The following is a 19,370-nucleotide window of genomic DNA, read 5'->3' as shown; positions in this document are numbered from 1 at the left end:
GAGGGCCATGAAGGAAACATCTCAAGCGTTCGGCTCCTTTTGCTGGAGTCGATCTCCCGCTTGACTCTACGTCCAGCTGATGGTGTGCGGTACGTGGAGGAACCCACCGAGTCAGTGGCGCCGGCGTGAGCAGGTGAGGGGTCAGCGCAGGACAGGGGAGCGACGCTGACGCAGGCCGGAGGCTGTGTTTAATGTGTGTGTTCTCACTGTGAACGGGTCACAGAGCCTTCAGCCTCTTAATAAAACCTGAACTAACCTCCCCCCAATTCCACTTTTCTTCCACTGGAGACATGAACCACTCTGGAGTTACAGAGCCGCCATCAACCCAGATGTGGTTGAATCAAATCCTCCTTTCATTCCATTTTTTATGGCCCTGATCCCCCTCTCGCTGCCCAACCCGCAGTGTTCCGCTTCCCTCCGCGAGCTTCGCTATTGTTGCTTTGCTTTAATATTGATGGAACAGCTCCTGAATATTTAAACAGGAGCAGCGCCGCGTTCCCATTAGCGCTGGGTGTCTCTGTTTGAATCTGCTACGGCTCCAAGGCATTTATACTGTTGCGTTAATAGTTGTTAGTGCGCCGTTAATCTTCCCAACAGCAGCAGCTGCCGGCGTCTTCATGGAAGCCAGCAACAGGGTAAATGAAGGTATTAGATATTTACACCTGAGCTTATGAATCCAACTGACTCTCATGACAGATGTGAGAAACATCTGGTCACCCAGTAAATGGTGACAAACACTCAAACCGAGGTTCACTTTTAAACCTCCTTCAACACATCAGGCTGCATCACGTCAAGTTTAAAAAAGTTTTCACAGTTGAATCGTCTGAAAATATTGCAGTATTACTTGAAACAAGAGGCGATCCAGCAGTTTGTCAGCTTGGCTTTGCAGCCGCTGAGCGACTAACACGACTGTCGCCAGCTCCTGGGTTGAACAGCTCTTCTAACGCAGATGAAGATGTGAGGCGACGCAGGTGGTGACTCACAGCTTCAGGAGCAGAGACACCTTCTCATTTCTACTTCAATCTGAAAAGGATTTTACTTGTGTTAATCAAAACATGTGATGGACGGCCGTCATCATTCACCAGTGGGGGGGTGATGACAGTGAACACAACTGAGGAACCACCTGGGACCAAACACAGTCCTTCATAACTAAACAAGTTCACCTGAAGAGAAATCAGACAAAGCATTGGAGCAAAATGAGGGAATAAGAACTACATAGAAACTGACACAGGTGAAATCACAGGAAATGATCCTTCAAAAAAAGCTGCTGACTTTAAACTTGGGCCAAGTTTGCTCACATTCAAACTCACTCCATGACATTAGTGAAAATACAATCTGAAGGACGGATACTCAGACCAACATCATGTGCGCGAGCTGTTTCCACTGAAGCCGAGCGAGAATGTCTTTGATTCTAATTTGTGTCAACCAATCCACTAACCTCGTCAACGCGCCCAAGGAAAACACGCTCTGCCATCAGCGGGAGCTGGATCTGCAGAAGCAGGTCAAGTGATGAGTAACAGGTAGTGACAGTTCACAAGAAGCAGACGGGGATAAAACACTCCGGCAGTAATGCGAGCGTGTTATTTTATTAATTCTATAGACGCACGTGGTCACGGAGGCGAGAGGAGAGACGGGGTGGGGGGGACGGAGTGGGGGGGGGGGGGGGTTCCACAGAACAGCGCCGAGCGGCTGGCGTCCGTCCCAGCCCGGCCCAGAACAGGCGCGTCCTGGAAGGAGGGAAGAGTCCGAGTGAGACGTGAGCGCAGGCGGCGGCGCCCGCGATGAGCCTCCCTCTGTTCCGCCGGAGCCAGAGCCGCTGCCAAGATGGAGGAGACAGAGGGACGTGATAGATAGAGGTAAGAGGGGGGAAGAAATTGAGTCAGTCTTTCTGGGAAACTGATTCCAACATAAAAGCGGCGCGGCGTCACACCGCATTAGCTGGATATATAGTGAGGAGGACGTGCATACCAATCCCCTCCACGGCGCCGCTGCCCTCGGGGCCTGCACATGGGGCCGCAGCAACCTGACAAATCCACCCGCCCACAAGTGAAATCACCAGATTGTATTTTCTCAACTGTCTCAGGCATCAAAGGCAATTTCCCGAGCTCGGCCTGTCTGAGACAATTGATTTTATTTTTAGTAACGAGCAGTCGTCACCTGCTCTCTTTAAGCTGCCTCCTTCACAGTGATGGTGAAGGTGCAGGCCGGTCGAGGCAGATGGATCCTCTCCTCCATCGCCATCTCCTCTGAGCTCCGAGGTCTCAGACTCCACATCGCGAATTTGAGCTAAACAAGTCAACAACTAACTTCAAATATGTTTCTTGTTTTACTGCAGAACAAATTCACCACAGTTCTGCTTCATGCTCCCAGCACACGGGTGAATATTGAGCATTCGGAGCTCTTCAGAACACAGACCTAAGAAAAAAGCTGAAATAATCAATGCCCAGAAGATGAGACTGTACTAATGTTAAAGGATCTGAGAGCTGAACAGAGAAATGGTGTCGAGGGCTGGACTGAGCAGCACCAGCAGCAGCAGCTCAGCATCCTACTACATGGTTTGGGTCAGATTTGATCTGTGCTGCTCAACCATTCTAGTTTTTACTAAGCACCTCCACAGCTGCCTCGCTGTTCTACAGTCTGCAGCTCAAGGGTCCGTTACCCTCAGAAATACATCATAATATATATATAGCTGCTCCCCAGGACACGCAAACGTGCAAACATCATCTGTTCAGTCACAAGGTGAGTGGGGCCTTTTTGGGCCGCGAGTCCTGCCGGCTTCAGAGCAGCACCTCCATGGGCTGCAGTACATGCTGCTTCCTGCTTTCAGCCTGAAACTCAGCAGCCCACTCGCCACCACAGGCGCCAGGTGAACGGACCTGCAGCGTCTCCTACAAATACTTTCATGAGCTGCCGACAACCACCCTGACCTTGTTGTGGTGGCAGGGTTCACCTGGCATTTAAACTACAGCAAAACCAAGAGAAGCGCTTAAAAGACGAGCTGCCGTTCAGCCCTGAGCCCTTTACATCATAAAAGCTTGTCATAAAAGCTTTGCTACGTCTGTAAAACAATCCAGAGAAATGGATCTGGAAATGTCTGTGAACGCGTCGGCCGCTGGGCAAGAACGCGAGACTCAGCCCCCACTGGCGTGTGAGCAATAATGGCCAGATTAGCCGCGTGCGAGCGTTGGGCCGACGCTCCACCACAGGCTTAGTTCAGGTAAAAACGTCTGGTTCATGTGCAGCATAAAGAGGGAGGCTGCAGAATGAGAATTGGAGGGAAGGCTCTGGCTCTGTGAAGCAGAGACTGAGCTGGAGGCTGAGGTGAGGCGGGCACTTTGCAGCGAGAGGAATGGAGGGGGAGGTGAAGTGGAGGGGGAGGCGGAACAGAGTGAAAGAGAGAGATGCCGAGAGAGGGGAGGCATGTGTGAACGGGAGAAAGACCGGAGGGCAAAGAATCTGAAATATGCTGGAGACGTGGCCAGAGTGTGCTGAGCAGCAGCCAGACAGATGTGCATCAGCAGCTGTATATTGTAGTCTGGCTGGATAACGTCTCACCAAGCGTTCTGCATAGGGTCATGTGCAGAGTGACCACATGACGCTCGTGCTGATGCCGTGCACATGTGCATGCGAGCGCCTGAGGCAGCAGAGCCCGAGGCTGCGCCCGATAAGGGCTGGGAGTCGGCTCAGCGCACGCCGGGAGAGGAACTTCCCGTTTGAGGGCGGAATGGGCCTGCAGACCTGCTGCACGCCACCTACCGCAGGTGAAGCAGCGGAGCAGATGGTGCTGGACGTGTAGAGAGTCAAACCTCCAACCTGCAATTAACACCTGTGGCATCGGTGCAGCTGGAGTGTGATGGATGAATGGAGAACGGCTCAGAGCACAGTGGATCAGAGTGCTGAAGCTCATCTACAGACATGAATGTTTTCAACTTTTTGGTGATGGTGGATTTTTCTGCAATGGCTTTTTTTTCGGATATAAGTACGTCATCAGACACTGTCATTAGAAAAAGCACATGCAGCGACCGTCGTAGGGTTCGTCCAGCTCCTCAGACAGTTAACATAATGTTCCTTTAATGCAGCATCTATCATAGATTTGGCACAGCCTCTAAAATGCCCTAATCGATGAGACACGGGGGCTGCCAGCACTCCGACTGCGAGTCTGGGCAGAAAGTCCAATAACAACAAGTGGTGCATTGGATTCAAATCTGAAAGTTTTCACAGACTCTGTTTGAACATGACTTTACTGTATCTCCTTAAACTATGGAAGAGCAGCCATCACTGACATCTCTGAGAAGTTTGATGCTCATCAAATGTACTATTTATATGGATGAATGTACTGGATATATACTGTGAATGTTTGAGGCCTATGTTTAGCTTTCTGTTGCATCGACGCATTGGACTCAATGAGGAAAAAAACGAATTACACGTACGTTTCATTTATTATTTTGAATGTCTGCTGCTTAACACTGCTTCCACAGCAGCCGACGGAGGTCCAAACACGTTCAACAGCAAGGCCGCTGCCAGTGTGGGGAGAAAGCCTACCCACAATGCCGAGCGGGTCGCCTGCCGCACGTCCAAACCAACTTTCAGGCTAATGTGGCAGAACCTGCGCTAAATGAGTCGCAGCCTCTGAGGTCTGTTCACCTGCGCAGGCTCCAGTCGGACGACGTGTCTCAGCTTCAAGCTGAGGCCAAAGCTTCACGCACGACAACACGAGCTGAGCTGAAATAACAGGAGCAGAATAAAAGCTGACCCAAACAATAATTACCCGTGCCCTGTTTTCGTTGTGCTTGTGTCGCATTGCTTCACCTCTGGCTCCTCACTTGACAGAACACTGGCTGCTATTTTGGGTTTGGCACAGACTGTGCGACAAAGTGGCTCAAAATTAGGAAAGTTTCTCAAACTCGTAATGGCACAATAATTAAAGGAGCCGAAGCTGGACACAAAGAGCTGCTCTGGCTGCACTTGTCATTGCGCGTCACAATGTGGGCGGATGAGTCAAACTTGTTGGTGCGATATGAGCCTATTACTACCGCTCATATTTACCAACTTCTAACTGAGTAACACGTGCTGATTCCTTCTGGACGCAGGACCGGGACCAGTCAGCCGAAGCGTCTGACTAACGGACCAACTATTTTGTGGTATTTACGTTATTTGACATTAATTAGACTTTAGTTCCACTGAGCAGAAACAATATCCCCTTTAACAGGCCGGGCTGATTTTAAGAGCACACTGCTTCACCGTTAATGAATCCCACTGAGCTCAACCGTCTCCCAGCGTTGTTCTGAGCGACGCGTGTGGTGGGTGGCTGGTCGTGTCTACTGTTACAGGGCATGAATTAATGAGTAAAACAATGAAAAACCCCACAAATAAGAATTATCTATTGAGCTGTTTGTAGTCAGAGAAATGAACTGTCCAGGCGCTGCCGAGTTCGGTCAACATTTGGATGGAAACTTTTTTAGAATACAGAATTTGGGCCGTTACAATAGGAATTTGTGGGCTGGTGGAGACTTCGACCTCCTGACAGGTAGGTGGCGCTGCAGACAGGAAGTGCTAACCATTCAGCCTAACAGTTACTGAACCAGTGAGTTGGTGTCACACTTTGGCTGCCAATATCGCTGTTGTGCAGTTTTTATCAGGGCGTAAATCATGCACAAACATCTGTCTAAAAATACCTCCTCCACCAAAGCGTGTTATATATCACTTTTATATATATATGCAGCCTCTCTATGTCCAACAGCTGTGAAACAATCAGTCAGGAAGGAAGACACTCAATGTTCAAAAAACATCCATTAAAGCAGCCATCTCCATGACAACCCCACCTGTCACTGCCGCATCAAGGACAGGCGGCGAAGTAAACCAACTTCATATGGAGCTCTGAGCTTCTGAGGGTTGTCGGCTGCCAGCTTTGCTGCGTGGACGGGATCCGGGTCTGTCTGCCTGGCTTCCAACGCGCCCACTCTGCCCCTGAACCTCGGGGTAAAGGAGAAACGTGTGTGTGATCGCTCTCGGCCATAAATGATTCAGCAGCTCACGCTGCCTTGGATTCCTGAGTGTGCAGTGGTTGCAAACAACCTGGGGGAGCCGTGAGGAATCACTGCAGCGAATGTAGAGAAACCTCAGAAGCCCAGAGTCTTCATCGTGTCACAGGGTTGAGTGTCATCTGGCTCATCATGCCCATTCTTTTCTCTCTAACCCGTTCCTTCACCCCAACCGGCTCAGGCAGCTGGCCACCCTCCCTGAGATTGGTGGAAATCCTCCATAGGTCACATGGGTTTGAGCTCATTTTGTCATTAATGTCCTTATTTTGTTTGATATAACAGATATAATAATGAGTAAAACGTTACATATCAATGACTTTATGATATTATATTAGTGTTTGACATTTAGCATCATCACTCAGAGATGCTGTTTGTCTCCCAGTGTTGTGCTGCATCCCCTCATCACTGGATTATTAACTTGAGCAGCCGAACAGTGGGGGAGGCCTCGAGTCATAAAACCTGCATCCTCATCCAACCAGCCTCGGCTGCTGTTTTTATGGGTTGTTCGGTGTTTGTTGGCCACGTTTACCAACTCACGCCATGTGTTTTTAATAAAGTGGAAGTGGAATCTTTCTGATCACGGGGACAAAAGTTACAGAGGAAACAGCATTGTTAAGACTTGGGGACAGAAACATGGAGGCCTGGTCCCAGGAGAGACGTCAAATCAGGGAGGTATTAAATACAAATGATGTATTAAATTTATTATTAAACTAATGTCTACATGAGGATGCTGAACCATACAATACTTCTGTGCTGCTCTTTGTGAGGTCTGATGCTAGGCGGTTTTATTTATAACACCAAGCATGCACACAGGTACTAAGTGACGTCCACAGGCCATCCTTCAGCTTGGATCTTGACAGAAATCCAATCTCTGCCTAGTCAAACAGGTATTCTGGAGCGTCACGGCTGAATCACCGCAGTCCCAGCTCACCTGGATGGTTTCCAGCTGGTTAACGCTGCTGCAGGCCTTTTGTTTTCCATTAACAGCTGTGGAAACCTTAAAGGCCTCGAGTGTTAACAACAGACAGAAGCTGACTGTCTCGTCTGGATCAGAACATCTGTATTTAGCTCTATCGCTTATTATATCACATGACATTAATGTTCAAGTGCTTCCTGCTTCTCCGGCGGTTCCAGGGTGAGAGACACTGACGTAAGTGAAGCGGTAACATGTACGATGCCTATAGGAACAGGTGAGCCTGGGCCTGAATCAGAGACTTTAAGGCTGGATAAAGAGATAAGCAGCTTAAAGCTTTGTTGATAAGAGGGGAAAATGGATTGGTTTAGCAGAGCTTTATTCTTCCAGGTGTGTGTGAGGGTGGAAGAGAGCACTGCCTTCAGCGGCGCACGCTTGGGAGCCTGAAAGAGATTCTCTTCAACTTATCTCTTTAAACTTATGCGGGATCTTTCGGGTGTATTTGCCCGTTTCCCAGCTGTCAGTGTGTTTCACTGGCAAACTAAGCGAATGCAAGTCAAAGCAGAAGCTGCAGGGAGATGAAACGGCCGCCCTCGTTCCGTGACACCGTTATTTTGCGAGCGCTCGCAGCCGGTGCAGCCGCTTCCCGATGCGGTGAGGCCGTCGCCGGATTAGGAAGGCGCCCGAAGCCGCGGGATTCTGTACGACAACACCAGAAAAGGAGTTGGAAGCGGCGCTCCAGCAGCCGAGACGTGCAGGTCAGCTTCCCCTCTTCACACCCACAGTAACAGCCGCCACTCCAGGGGATTCCCCTCCACGAACTGATGAGACACCGCACCCGACTGACCTCGTATTTGGACAAAGCTACTACATTTTACATCAGCTTCATGTTTGCGGCCCCCCCGCTGACAAACTAATGGCTAAGACATTTTCTCTTCCTGGCTTTGCTGATGAGCCGCCTGGAGGGCAGCTGCGCAGCGGACGGAGCCAGCAGGTCGGTGAAATAAAGATAATGAATATTATCTCCTCACCGCCCGGCGTAATTGCCTGACATCCAGCTTCGCTCCGCGCTCGGGAGCAGGTGAGCGGCGCTTCACGCAGTCACCTGCCACTGGAAGTGGACTGATGGGCCTTTATGATGCTGCAAATCAGCGAGCACTTCCCAGCGCCGCAGCCGACGCCAGGATTAAACAAGCGAACGTGAGCGTTTTGGAGCAAATTCTTCTTTGTGTTCTTTTGGAAAACTGCAACGGCAACAAGGCTGTGTGAAGAGGCTGTTGCTAGGAGACACCAGTCACGGTGCAGATAGGGAGCAGTCGTACAGTGGTAAGTGATGACTTCAGACCAGTATCACCAGTGGGTTTGGAAAGAAAGCAATAGGATAAATACAAATAATGTCCGTGCAGTGCTTTACATAAACGCTCTGCTACCTTTGGACACTAAACTCCTGCAGCCCAGACAAGCATCTCCACCCGCGACGCACCAGCTCCCAATAAATCCTTCACACATAGCCATCACATGGGCATGAATAATTCAGCGTCGCCAAACAACCGACATATAATCATTTAATGACTTTCTCCTCCATCTGCACCAATACCTGAGTGAGGAGAAGTTCCAGTTTGAGGGAACTGGTCTTGGTTTGTCTTTGACCGTAAACACATCTCCTCTCAGCTGGGATGCTGGCTTGATCGTTACACTGATGCAGTGTGTGTACTTTAATGCACAACAAACTAATGAAAGACCTACGGAGCCATGAGTCACATTGTGACTTTCTACACGTCAACATTCGACCAATTCTGTGAGGAAACACACTCATCTTCACTCACTATATTGTCAAATACGCATTTTCTACATATTTATATAAATTAGCCAAACAAAAACACAACACCGTTTACACTGGAGGGATGTAGAAGACGCAGGTTTCATTGAATATCTGCTGTAACACTGAATTTATTGCGTTCATGAAAGGGAATCAGCATATTTTACCTGCTTAACTCCGACAATAGCCCCGATATAAAAACACAATAAATAGCAGGAGTGAAGTGCAGCAGGTAATGATTTTCCCCAGATTGCCTCTAAACCTTGTGACACCATTTTCCACCTAAATGCACTGAGATTTATGTTTCAATGTGACTCAGAGCAAAGCCTACAACAATAAGAGCTCATTGTCGTTTATTAAAATGTGAAGCCAAGCACGAAGCCACAGATTCGAGTCTCAGGTGCAGCCTGTTTGTCGTGATGGCGGGTGTTTTTCCTCGCGACTGGAGGGCTTCGTGTTTCCAGGTTGTCCGAACTCATTCCAGTGAAGGCGGCGTTTGAGGAACGCCTGGAGGGAACGGGCTAAATCTGGCTCGTGGAAGAAGAGTTAAGAGTACGAGTGTGGACAGAGGTGCCTGTGAACTGTGAGCACACCACATTTCTACTGTTTTTGTTTTCAGGTAGAGAATGTGTGCTCATTAACAGCCTGTTAAAGGTACAGTACGTAACAGAGTCTCAGACCAGTCAGAGAAACCTGGTTGCTACTTTGATCAAAGCAGAACGTCAGTGATTCCTGTTCGATTCCACACCTTCGTGGCCTCCACGTTTATTAGATGTATTATTAACTGATACCAACACCTGGACGGCCCTGCGGTAGGTGCAGATGTTGTTCGTCTTGTGTAATGAAAACCTGCAGGAACCTGCGCCACATGCAGCTGAGAGAGCAGCTTCACCTGCTCGTCTCCTCAGCAGCACGGGAGCGTCCAAGAAGTAGCACGAGCCCGATGGAGACTGAGAAGTAACGCTACACCAGTGGTGAATTAGCACTAAACGGGAAGTGGAACTTCAAAAGCGCTTGACAGCAGCGGCAGGTATCGCAGCAGCTGGAGAATGCGGCCGCTAATTAAGAGGAAGCGTCAGGGACGCCAGCGTTGCTTCACGCTCAGCTTTTCTGTCCTATCAGGGACACACATCAGCGGAGGGAGGGAATCAGACGCTGCACAGCTGCCTTAGCACAACACCACACAACACCGCACATGGGCTCGTCTCCGGCGCCGTCGGAGTCGTGGAACAATATGCACTATTCATGAACCGCCATTCAGGGTGGACAAAATCATGCAATGCAATGCGACTGCAGCCCCGCACACACTCATTCAAACGGACTCAAGCTTCTGGGACAGGACGTCAGAAGCAAAAGCAGTTAGCTTCAGAAGTCCCATTATGTGAAGTACTACAGTCACAAAGGCGCGCTCACTCGCTCATTTTATCAGTCGGCCCTTCACATCCTTCCTCCTCATGAGAGGAGTGAGATACCAGTGAGCCTGGATGCCGACCCAAAGCACGTGGCGGCGAAGCATGCGGCCTGGTCCAGTTCTGTGCCTCCGATAATTAATAATCAGCTGTTATACACGGCATCAGTCACAGCACTGACACCCACTGACAGCTGAAGTGATTGTCTTGTCACGGTGACACCTGTCAAAGGGTGGAACATATCAGGCATCAAGCAGCAGGCAGCTTTGGACGTGAGCTGAAGACAGGGGACGTTCCCGGTGGTCAGCATCCGCCCGGAGCCGAGCGTGGTCGGAGGCAGGTGCCTTCGCTTCCGTGGAATCAAGGAAGGAAACAGTGGGTGCACCTCTGACGTAAGGCTGAAGGAGAGGGGGCTGGTGGAGCCTCAGCTCTGCAGGCGGCGGCACTAGCGTATGGAGAATAAACCAAGGTCTTTGTGACCAGTGGAGTGGCTTTACACTGTGGTAATTAACAGGACAGTCAAGGTCATTAAACGCCACTTACATCCAATCATTACTGAGGCGGGAGTCAGCGTTGCGTGAGGAACGGTTCTTCGTGACTATGCTACTCGTTAGTCCAGTTTATCACTTAGCTCATTTAGCCGAAGTCAAATCCTTCCTCCGATCGTGCGAATCATCACTGACTCGATATTTAGAACGAGCCCAACAATTAACACAAACATTTTTATAGTGGAAACTTCTGAAGGTCAGTGTGAGATTTATGAGCGTCGCGACATCATGTAAATGGCTCATGGGACATGAGCGTAAACAAAGGTCATTGGAACCATTACACACGTAGAGTTTATCATCAACGCAGCAGCTGAAGAGAACACAAGGCGTCGCTATGACGACATTTGTTGAAAGTGCCATTTTCACACGTTTACATCATATCTGGCGTAATGACTGTAGTATTTCATGTGGTTGAAGCATTATAGAGTTCGACAGGTACTTCTCCTTGGGTTAAGAAGTGAGTGTAGATTAATTAAATGGGATCTTTGATTGAATCTGCTTTATCGCTGCATCACGGCGTTGCACAAAGGTGCCACTTTGGTGACGCGGCTCCCGACGGCCTTGAGGGGCCGTCAGTCGGTTCCGCCTCAGAGATAACGACAGGCTCCGTGAGCCGGTCAATCACGGCTCCTCAGAGGAGCCTATATGATTAACCAGTAATTGCTCACGTAGGATGAAATGGAAGTGACCTTTTTTTTTAACTATTTAATTAAAGCGCAGTAGCTGCTAGCAGAACATCGCTCCACCCGGGCCCTGCTGATTCATGAGCCTCCACGTCTTCAAGCTATATTTTATTAAGTTCGTTAGGATCCTTCTTCCTGTTGGTGTCAAAAGAAGCAATAAAAACAGATGAGAGCTCCTGATAGTTTCAGCTGAGCACACTTTTAAACTCTTTCAGGCAACTAAAGACGTGTCAGAGACACGGAAAGTTCCTTATTAATATCCTGTCTTGGGAGTTTTTAGGAATAACCTCGCAATTTTCATTTAATATCGTGTCTGACATCTTGAACATGATGCAATATCTTATTTAATATCAGACAATTATGAAAAAATAGCCCGATCTATTAAAGGAGCAGGCCTGAGACGGGCTCTGCTACTCGGCTCCTTCTCAGGTGAGATCCGTCCTCGCTGCAGTAAGAGGATTACAGATGCGACATGACACAAGATTAGCAGGAGAGCATCATATAGCTACTTAACTGGGCTGTCAGATAAAGCCAGCTGTGATTGGAGGACATTCCAGGCAAAGCGTGCAGCTCTCTCATCTCTTACATCGGAAGGACAATCTTGAAACCAAGAGCAGCACATGATAAGAAGGACGCCGGGATGAGCTTTATCAGTATTTACAAAAGGAGAGTACATCCTGTGTTGGGAGATGAACATATAGATGCATTTCTAATTGGTGCGGAGAAGACACCAGGGGTGTCTGAAGGCAGCGGAGAGCCTTTCAGTGGGAGCTGCACTGAAATGATTGATGCCAAGGCTGGCAGAGGAGATAAAACGCACACAAAAAGATGTAGGTGAGAAGGAGTGGGAGAGTCAGGAGAGCGAAAGCATCGAAACTTAGATAAGGCAACGGCTGCGTATCGGTGGGAGCACATTTAACAGTGAGAAACAACCAGACTGGGAGCCCTCCCTTGGCTGCAGATTAGAGCATCAGCACCAGCCGTAATATATTAATAGCAACTTTTATAAAAGATATATGTATGAGGGAAAAATCTGAAACCTTAAGCGCCTGACAAATGGGACGAATGTAAAAAAAAAACACACACAAAGGGGATTATTACATAAGCAACAACAAGCGCTAGAAAACAAATCGTCTCCCACAAATAATGCATATACTGTATGAATCACTTTGATAAATCAGAAGCAGGATGCGTCATCCCACCAAGGTACGTCCAAATCAAGAGCGTGGTGCAGCAGCAAGGGGCCCGTGAAATTAAAATTAGCATCTCAATCAGGCCAATCAGCGGATTCAGAGCCGAAGCGGAGGCATTCTCTGGAAGTTCACGCGCCGTGGCGATGACGTCACTCACTGCAGGGCGAACTCCCAGGAAGCTTTAACCCCGCGCTGTCCGTTCCTGCGACAGGCTCTTGACAGCGAGCGGCAGACGGGGGCAGAAGCATCTGCAGGAGTCTGCTTCCAGAGCTGAACACAATCTAAATGGAAGGACTCCCCCCCGATGTGGCCAATGAGTAATAGAGTTTCACCTAAAGCGCCAGCTCCTCACTAAAGGCTTTATGCTGCTTAAAGTCTTAAAACTACTCCGAAAAGTCTTGAGGCGGCTTCAGTTGTAAATTGCTGCTATATAAACAAAGGCCATCACGTTTAATATCGTAGTGGTGTTTGTGCCCCTGGTTCAACAGAGTCTTCTGAGCCTGAGAGCAGACAGGTTGGCTCTAACTCAGCCTGGATACACCATCACAATCCAGCTAACAGTGATATTAATCCAAGGAAGCTCCAGAGAATAATACGGCTGCCAGCTTGATACCAATGAAATGAGCATCGCTCTGCACAAATAGCCACAGGAGCGGCTGATAACACGTCCCACAATAATGAAAAGGCTCAAGACAGAAAATGCAAGTGATCTGACCACACAAAGTATTTCAGTCCTAGAAAGCAGCGGCTGAGCCTGAACCCTTCCTCCGAGTTCACGTTAGGGCCGGAGGTGGAGCCGGGTCTGGCCAGCGTGAGGCAGAACCAGCTGGACAGGAGACCAGGCCGAGCCGGACTACAGGCCTCCGCTTCCCCGTTCCCCTCGCCTCCACGCGCTGCCTTCTTTTATTCATTGCCTCTTAGCTCTGGCTGAGGCAAATGAACCCGCGTGCATTCAATCAATGTGAGCTCCTGACAATTCCATTACACCACAAACGCCTTCCCTTCGCCATCATTTCCCTAAGTGTCGAGTTCGTTATTCGTTTCTCTGAAGCTCTGCTTTACCTCCACTGTTGTTTCCTCCTGTTTCTCATCTTCATCTACTCCCAAAACATTCCTTAAATAATTTACCGTGACATATTTGTAAGAATGTTTACAACTACAACAATTCTTTCAGCATCAGGAGGATGATGCTCTACTACTGACTGACCACAGCTGGACTCGTCTCTGTTACACACCTCAGCATCCATGAAACTGAGTGACTTCACAGCCTTTACATCTTTCTCTTCTGCATATTCTTTTACTGTAAACTCTAATTCCTCTGATAAACAAGGAAGCCGTTTCCCTGTACAGGCCTTCCTCCCCTTCGGTGTTTCATCTGGAGCCATAAGTGACTCTTAATCATTGCACTGCAGCTCCATTGAGTTGCCCATTTCCCCCACAGACTAATCACACATGATTAGCTGATGGCTTCTGAGATCGGTGTCTGAACGAATATATTTCTAAATTTAACTCCAAAGCAGCACTTTGAAATGTCACTATACCCTCCGCTTGCATCAGAGGGGGTCATGAAGAAAGAGCGGGTCTCTGGAAAACCAGGCACCAAGAGAAAGACCACAGCGTCTAAATGAAGATTGAATCAAAAAGTTGACCCAGACAGTGGCAGGTTAAAAAGTTGATAGAGACAGATCTGACTGAGGAAACTGCAGCTGTTGACGCCTCCCGTCAGCTGGAGCTGCCAGGTTTTGCCACGACCCAAACACCTGCGCTGTGTAATTGGCTTGCAGAGCCTATCGAGTGGACCTGTAGGTGCTGCTAGTAGAGAGATTATAAACAACCCTGGGGCAGGACTTGGCAGATCAATGTAAGCTGCTTCTGAGTCCTGAGGCGTCATAATGTGGAGGGGAAGCGATCCGAACCACGATCACGTTTTCACGTTTGACCGAGTTAAATTCGATATCGATCGTCTCCAGAGCCGCCTGCTCCACATGCGGACACAGGCCCCGGCACCAGCCCCGTTCCTGTCGTAGCTCATTCTAGGTCGGCTCACACACATTACGGAGAACTGCAGCCTGAGCTTTATCCCTCCGGTCAATGAATCCGCTCATTTCCTTTCTCTTCCTGTTGCTGTTTTGAAGGCGTCAGGTTGATGCCAAGCTCCAACGCAGCTACAGTGGGTGTGACCTCTGACATAACGTGGTGCCTGCTGCCTCCTCTCGTTTATTTGGCCATTTTTTCTGCCTCCTTATTGTTATTTCATATCTGCGGGTCCAACTGAATTAGTTTACACATGCTTTTGCGGAGATCCATCAGCTGTCCTTAGTTGATCACGTGTTTCTACTTCGAGACGCAGCCGGTCAAGTGCAATCAGTGAAATAGTCTGTACGCACTGAACAAGAAATTAGTCTGATGTATCTGAAAAAACAAGAAATACACAATTTCATCATGTCACTCGCTGCTTTGTTGGTGTTAATAAATAATAAAACCCTGTAAAAGTGCACACCATTAATCATCAAGTCAAACCCTGAGCCTTAATCAGCGCCTGATAGCGGCTGTCACAACAGGACGGGACGCATGAGCGGACCTCCATCAGGCCTGGATGAGAATGTGGCTCTGAGGACGACGCGGACAAAAGTTGGACTTGCAATTACCCACTTAGATGTAGAGACGCTGAAACGAGCGTAATCAAAGTTGCACCGCTGTAATTGCTGAACGGCGAGTGTAAAACCTAGTCAAACATGAGGGCTAACATCTCTAATAGCGTTTAATTTAATAACAGATTCTCATTTAGTAATTTATGAAAATTCACTTAGATGTGCCGAGGCTGTTTTCCACTGTAGGCCTCTGAGAGAAAAGCTGGTAGGTGGAAGCATGAATTATAAACATTGACTGGGATCGGCTCGCCCCCCCCCCCCCCCCCCCCCCCCCACCCCCCCCCCTCGAGCTCTGCGAGAATAAATTTGAGTTAAAGCACTTAAATCGACTCTTTGACTCGTCGTTCTCCGCACAGCGGCCGCTACGGCTTCGGCTGTTGGGGGATTCAATCATAGCTGCTCGATATGCATGTATGTTCCCTTTATTTTTTTTTATTGTCCTTCACGCTCGGCGGCTGCGGCACAATGAGGCCGCGGTTGTAAATGTTGAAATGCATTAATGTGATATTATCCTCTCAGCCACAGACGGAGGCCACGTACAGTATGAGAATACGGCCCAGCACGGATGCCCGCGCGTTTAGAGGACCGTGCTCAGAGATGATCCCAGGTCAGTTAGAGAGTTCTACACAGTGCTACACAGCCAGTATGAATTAACCAGTGAATTCACCCAGCTGTCGTTTCCATCGCATGTGTGTTCATTCTACAGTCCAAACTTGGTTTGTGTTGATTTCACTGGGGGCATTTTCAGCTAATAATTTTCAGCTGAAGGAGTGAGAGGCTCATTTGACTCAAACAGACCCAGCATGCAACAGACATGACCATCAGACCACCTTTGTGATTGTTACTGCTGTACAGCACGTACCTTGTACTACTGTCTGGTTCTCTGATGGAAAGTTAGCATTCCCCAATCTGTGAAAACAGCTTCATCAGATCAACAAACATCCCAGCTGGGTTTCCTCTGCCTCTCTGAGTGCCGACTCCTGTGTGCTGAGGTCTTAGGGAGGAGTCCAAGTTGAGTAAGTGTTGAGTAAGTAAGAATTGACAGGCGTTCTGCTCATCTTCACGTCTCCGTGTTGAAGCCAGCAGTTGTCAGGATGTGTTCTCTCCATTCTAAGCAGTGAATGTTGCAGAGTGGCCTCCAAATAAACTTTCAGAAAACATGTTAATTCTCTTGCTGGGCCAGGAGAACGGTGGTTTTCTGCATGGATCTGCTTGTTTGAGCAATTGGAAGCACAAATCGTTTCTAGATTCATGCTCGATTCTACTTTTATGTCCAGCTATTAATAATACTTTGAAGTTTATTTAGCTTAAGCTGAAATAAGCTCCATGATTAGAAGCTGTGATGTCTGGAGAAGCAAGGTGTGTGACCACGTTTGGTGACGCATGATTACAGGTGGGAGCACAGACTCAGCCTCTCAGTGGTTCCCCCGACTTGTTAAATGGGGCCCGGGAGGTGCGACGGGTGGGCGTGCAGCAGGAAGTGGAGAGGACTGACATCTGACTCGGTTTGTTCAATTCCAAAAGCGACGGCGTCTCTCTGGTGTCCGTCGCTTGGCAGGAAAAGCGACTAAATAAAGACACCAAGGAAGGAAAGTGTGAAAAGTAGAACAATGGTGTTTGGGAATGTGTCTCTGGAAATAAAGTGTTTATTGAGCTTTCACACTTTAGCAGCTCAACTTACAGAGGGATGTGTTTTCACATTTAACTACAGCGCAGAATAACAGAAGATGTGTGTGTTTAGAAGTGGAGCTGAAGGAGTGAGAGCTCATTTGACTCGACGCATCATACAAACAGACCCAGCATGCAACAGGCTCAACCATGACCCGCTGCCCGTCTTTCCTTTTTTTCTTGGTTTGTCCATCTCTGATTAGGATTCATGGTGGATGATGTCATGATGCACTGGATCAGAATCTTCAATAACAGAGCCGTCTTATCTATGGACTGCAGTCGATAGATATTTCTTCAAGCAGCTTGCAGACTAAGCACAAAGTGGTTGTGAAGTTTCCCTCACTGGTCCCAGAACCAGCTCAAACTGGATCGGTTTGAAGCCAAACACTGACTCATGAGCCGCTCCCAGTCGCTGCTTCAAGAGCCACTACAGCAGCTCATTAAAAGCAAATGTTTGTGCTTATGTGCCTGCAAATGTTCTCATGGCTCCCCAGCTTGGATTGCAATAAGTTTAACATAAACAGCTTTGATTACGAGACATACGGAGGAAAAACTAGCAGGGAGAGGAGAAAACAAGGATAAATAAGACTGGATTTAAAGAAAAGAGAGGAAACGCCAAGAGACAACAGGAGCTACCAATTAAGTAGAGTTACGACTTTCTCCAGCGCTCTCACACTGGCTTCAACCTTTTGACCGCTCATCTATAACTTACAGGCCATTAAGCGCCTCACAAAAGCAAACCTCTCATTATAATCGCTTTAAATATTCATTACATTCCTCACAATCAACAGTAAGTTCCTCAAAGCGGAGGCCGAGCGCGCCGCTGCGTCCAGTCTGCCGCCACATACATGTACAGTAACTCTGAGCACCTGAAGTGGGGCTCAGCCCTCAGTGCGGTCAAAGCCATAATCCACCGAAATGTCAGCCAGCGCCGGCTTGACACAGCTGCCACGGACGCGTGAGGCCGCGGACCAGTGCTCAGCGTCCTATTGCACCGGTCTCCAACACCACACCAATCGTTCGGGCTTCCCAGAGGATGAACCAGCAGCCCGACATTGGCTCCAGTTGAGGTGGGCTCTGCTCTACAGGAAGCTGAGTGGCTCCCAGTGCTCCGGGGTAAAAGCAGAGCGAGCCTCCAGACAGGCAGCAGGGCGTATTTCTCCCGCTGTCACCTGCTCGCTCGGCAGCGCCAGTGTTTTCCCCAGTTAAATTGGCGAAGTCAGACTCTGAGACGTCCGCAGGCAGCCTCCGCTTTCTAGTTTCCCTTTTGACTCCCGTCATCCAAGACAGCTGCCATTCAACAGCTTGGCGCGTCTTAGCCGACTCCCTCCAGACGCGGCGTGACGGCGGCGTGACGGCGCCAGGTACTGTACGCTCTCCATCTGCAGGGTCTAATTTAAGGGACGCGGCGGCTCCACGGCGCGTACGTGAGCAGGTACGAGCAGTGAATTAACATTCACGTCGTCGCCGCGGCACCGTTCCCAACTATTTCCAACTGCTGCGTTCCTTGTGTCTGCCAAAAGTCCAGGTTGATTTCCCCCTCATTTTCCAGACACAGTCAGTGTTTTGGCTGTTTGCCAGTCAGCGCTTCACTCTTCTGCCTCTCCTCTTCCTTTCCCTGGGACTTCTGATGAGCTGTGAAAGAGCATCGATGGACTCCAGCAGAGCTCCTTCCACGTCTCAGGGAGACTGTAATCATGGGCAACACTGTTTTTTCTCTCTCTGAGACAAGACGAACTTCACAGTCACAACAAATCGGTTTCACTGTCTGTGGCCTAATGGCAAATCAAAAGTGGTGAGGGCACCTCCTACCACTTTCATGATGTGGATCCCAGGGATCAGCTGGAGCTGCTGGTCACCAGCTCCATGAAAACTTAAATTTAAAATTATAGAGCTCAACCATTTCCTAATGAACTGCGTTCAACTGTGTGCCAGACACTGGCCTTTCTCTGCAGCCGTGCTTCACACACACTGCACATACTGTATTGATCAGCTTCACCGTGGCCATTTGTCACAGCCTGCCAAAACTCTGGGCGAAGGGTTGAAGCACGAGGCTCAGCCTTAGACATGAGGCCCCTGCTTAAACACAAAAAACACTTTAACAGAATAAAATAGGTGACAAACAGGTCTTACAAAAGTCCACATTTTCCATGACTCAAGTCCATGACTCATTTCCTGGGTTGACTGGGCCAGAGGTGGCGTGTGGCACCGGCCCACGTCCGAGTGGGGGGCGGCTGTGTGCCAGCCCAAAAATAAGCACATCAGTGGACCCGACTCAGAGAACGCAGCAGCTGCTCATGTGGAGATGGAGCTCTGGCCAAACTAAGTGGATGTTTACAGTGTAGAAAAGAATGAGTCCACCAACGGTAACAGGTCATGGTGGAGCCAACGCTGCGTCTTTAGCCACCACTCACCAGCAATCATTTCCTATTTCCTTAGCGCTGC

The sequence above is a fragment of the Betta splendens genome, chromosome 9 (genome assembly GCF_900634795.4).
Source record: "Betta splendens chromosome 9, fBetSpl5.4, whole genome shotgun sequence".
NCBI classification, from domain to species: Eukaryota; Metazoa; Chordata; class Actinopteri; order Anabantiformes; family Osphronemidae; genus Betta; species Betta splendens.
Note: the sequence above shows the minus strand (reverse complement) of the source record.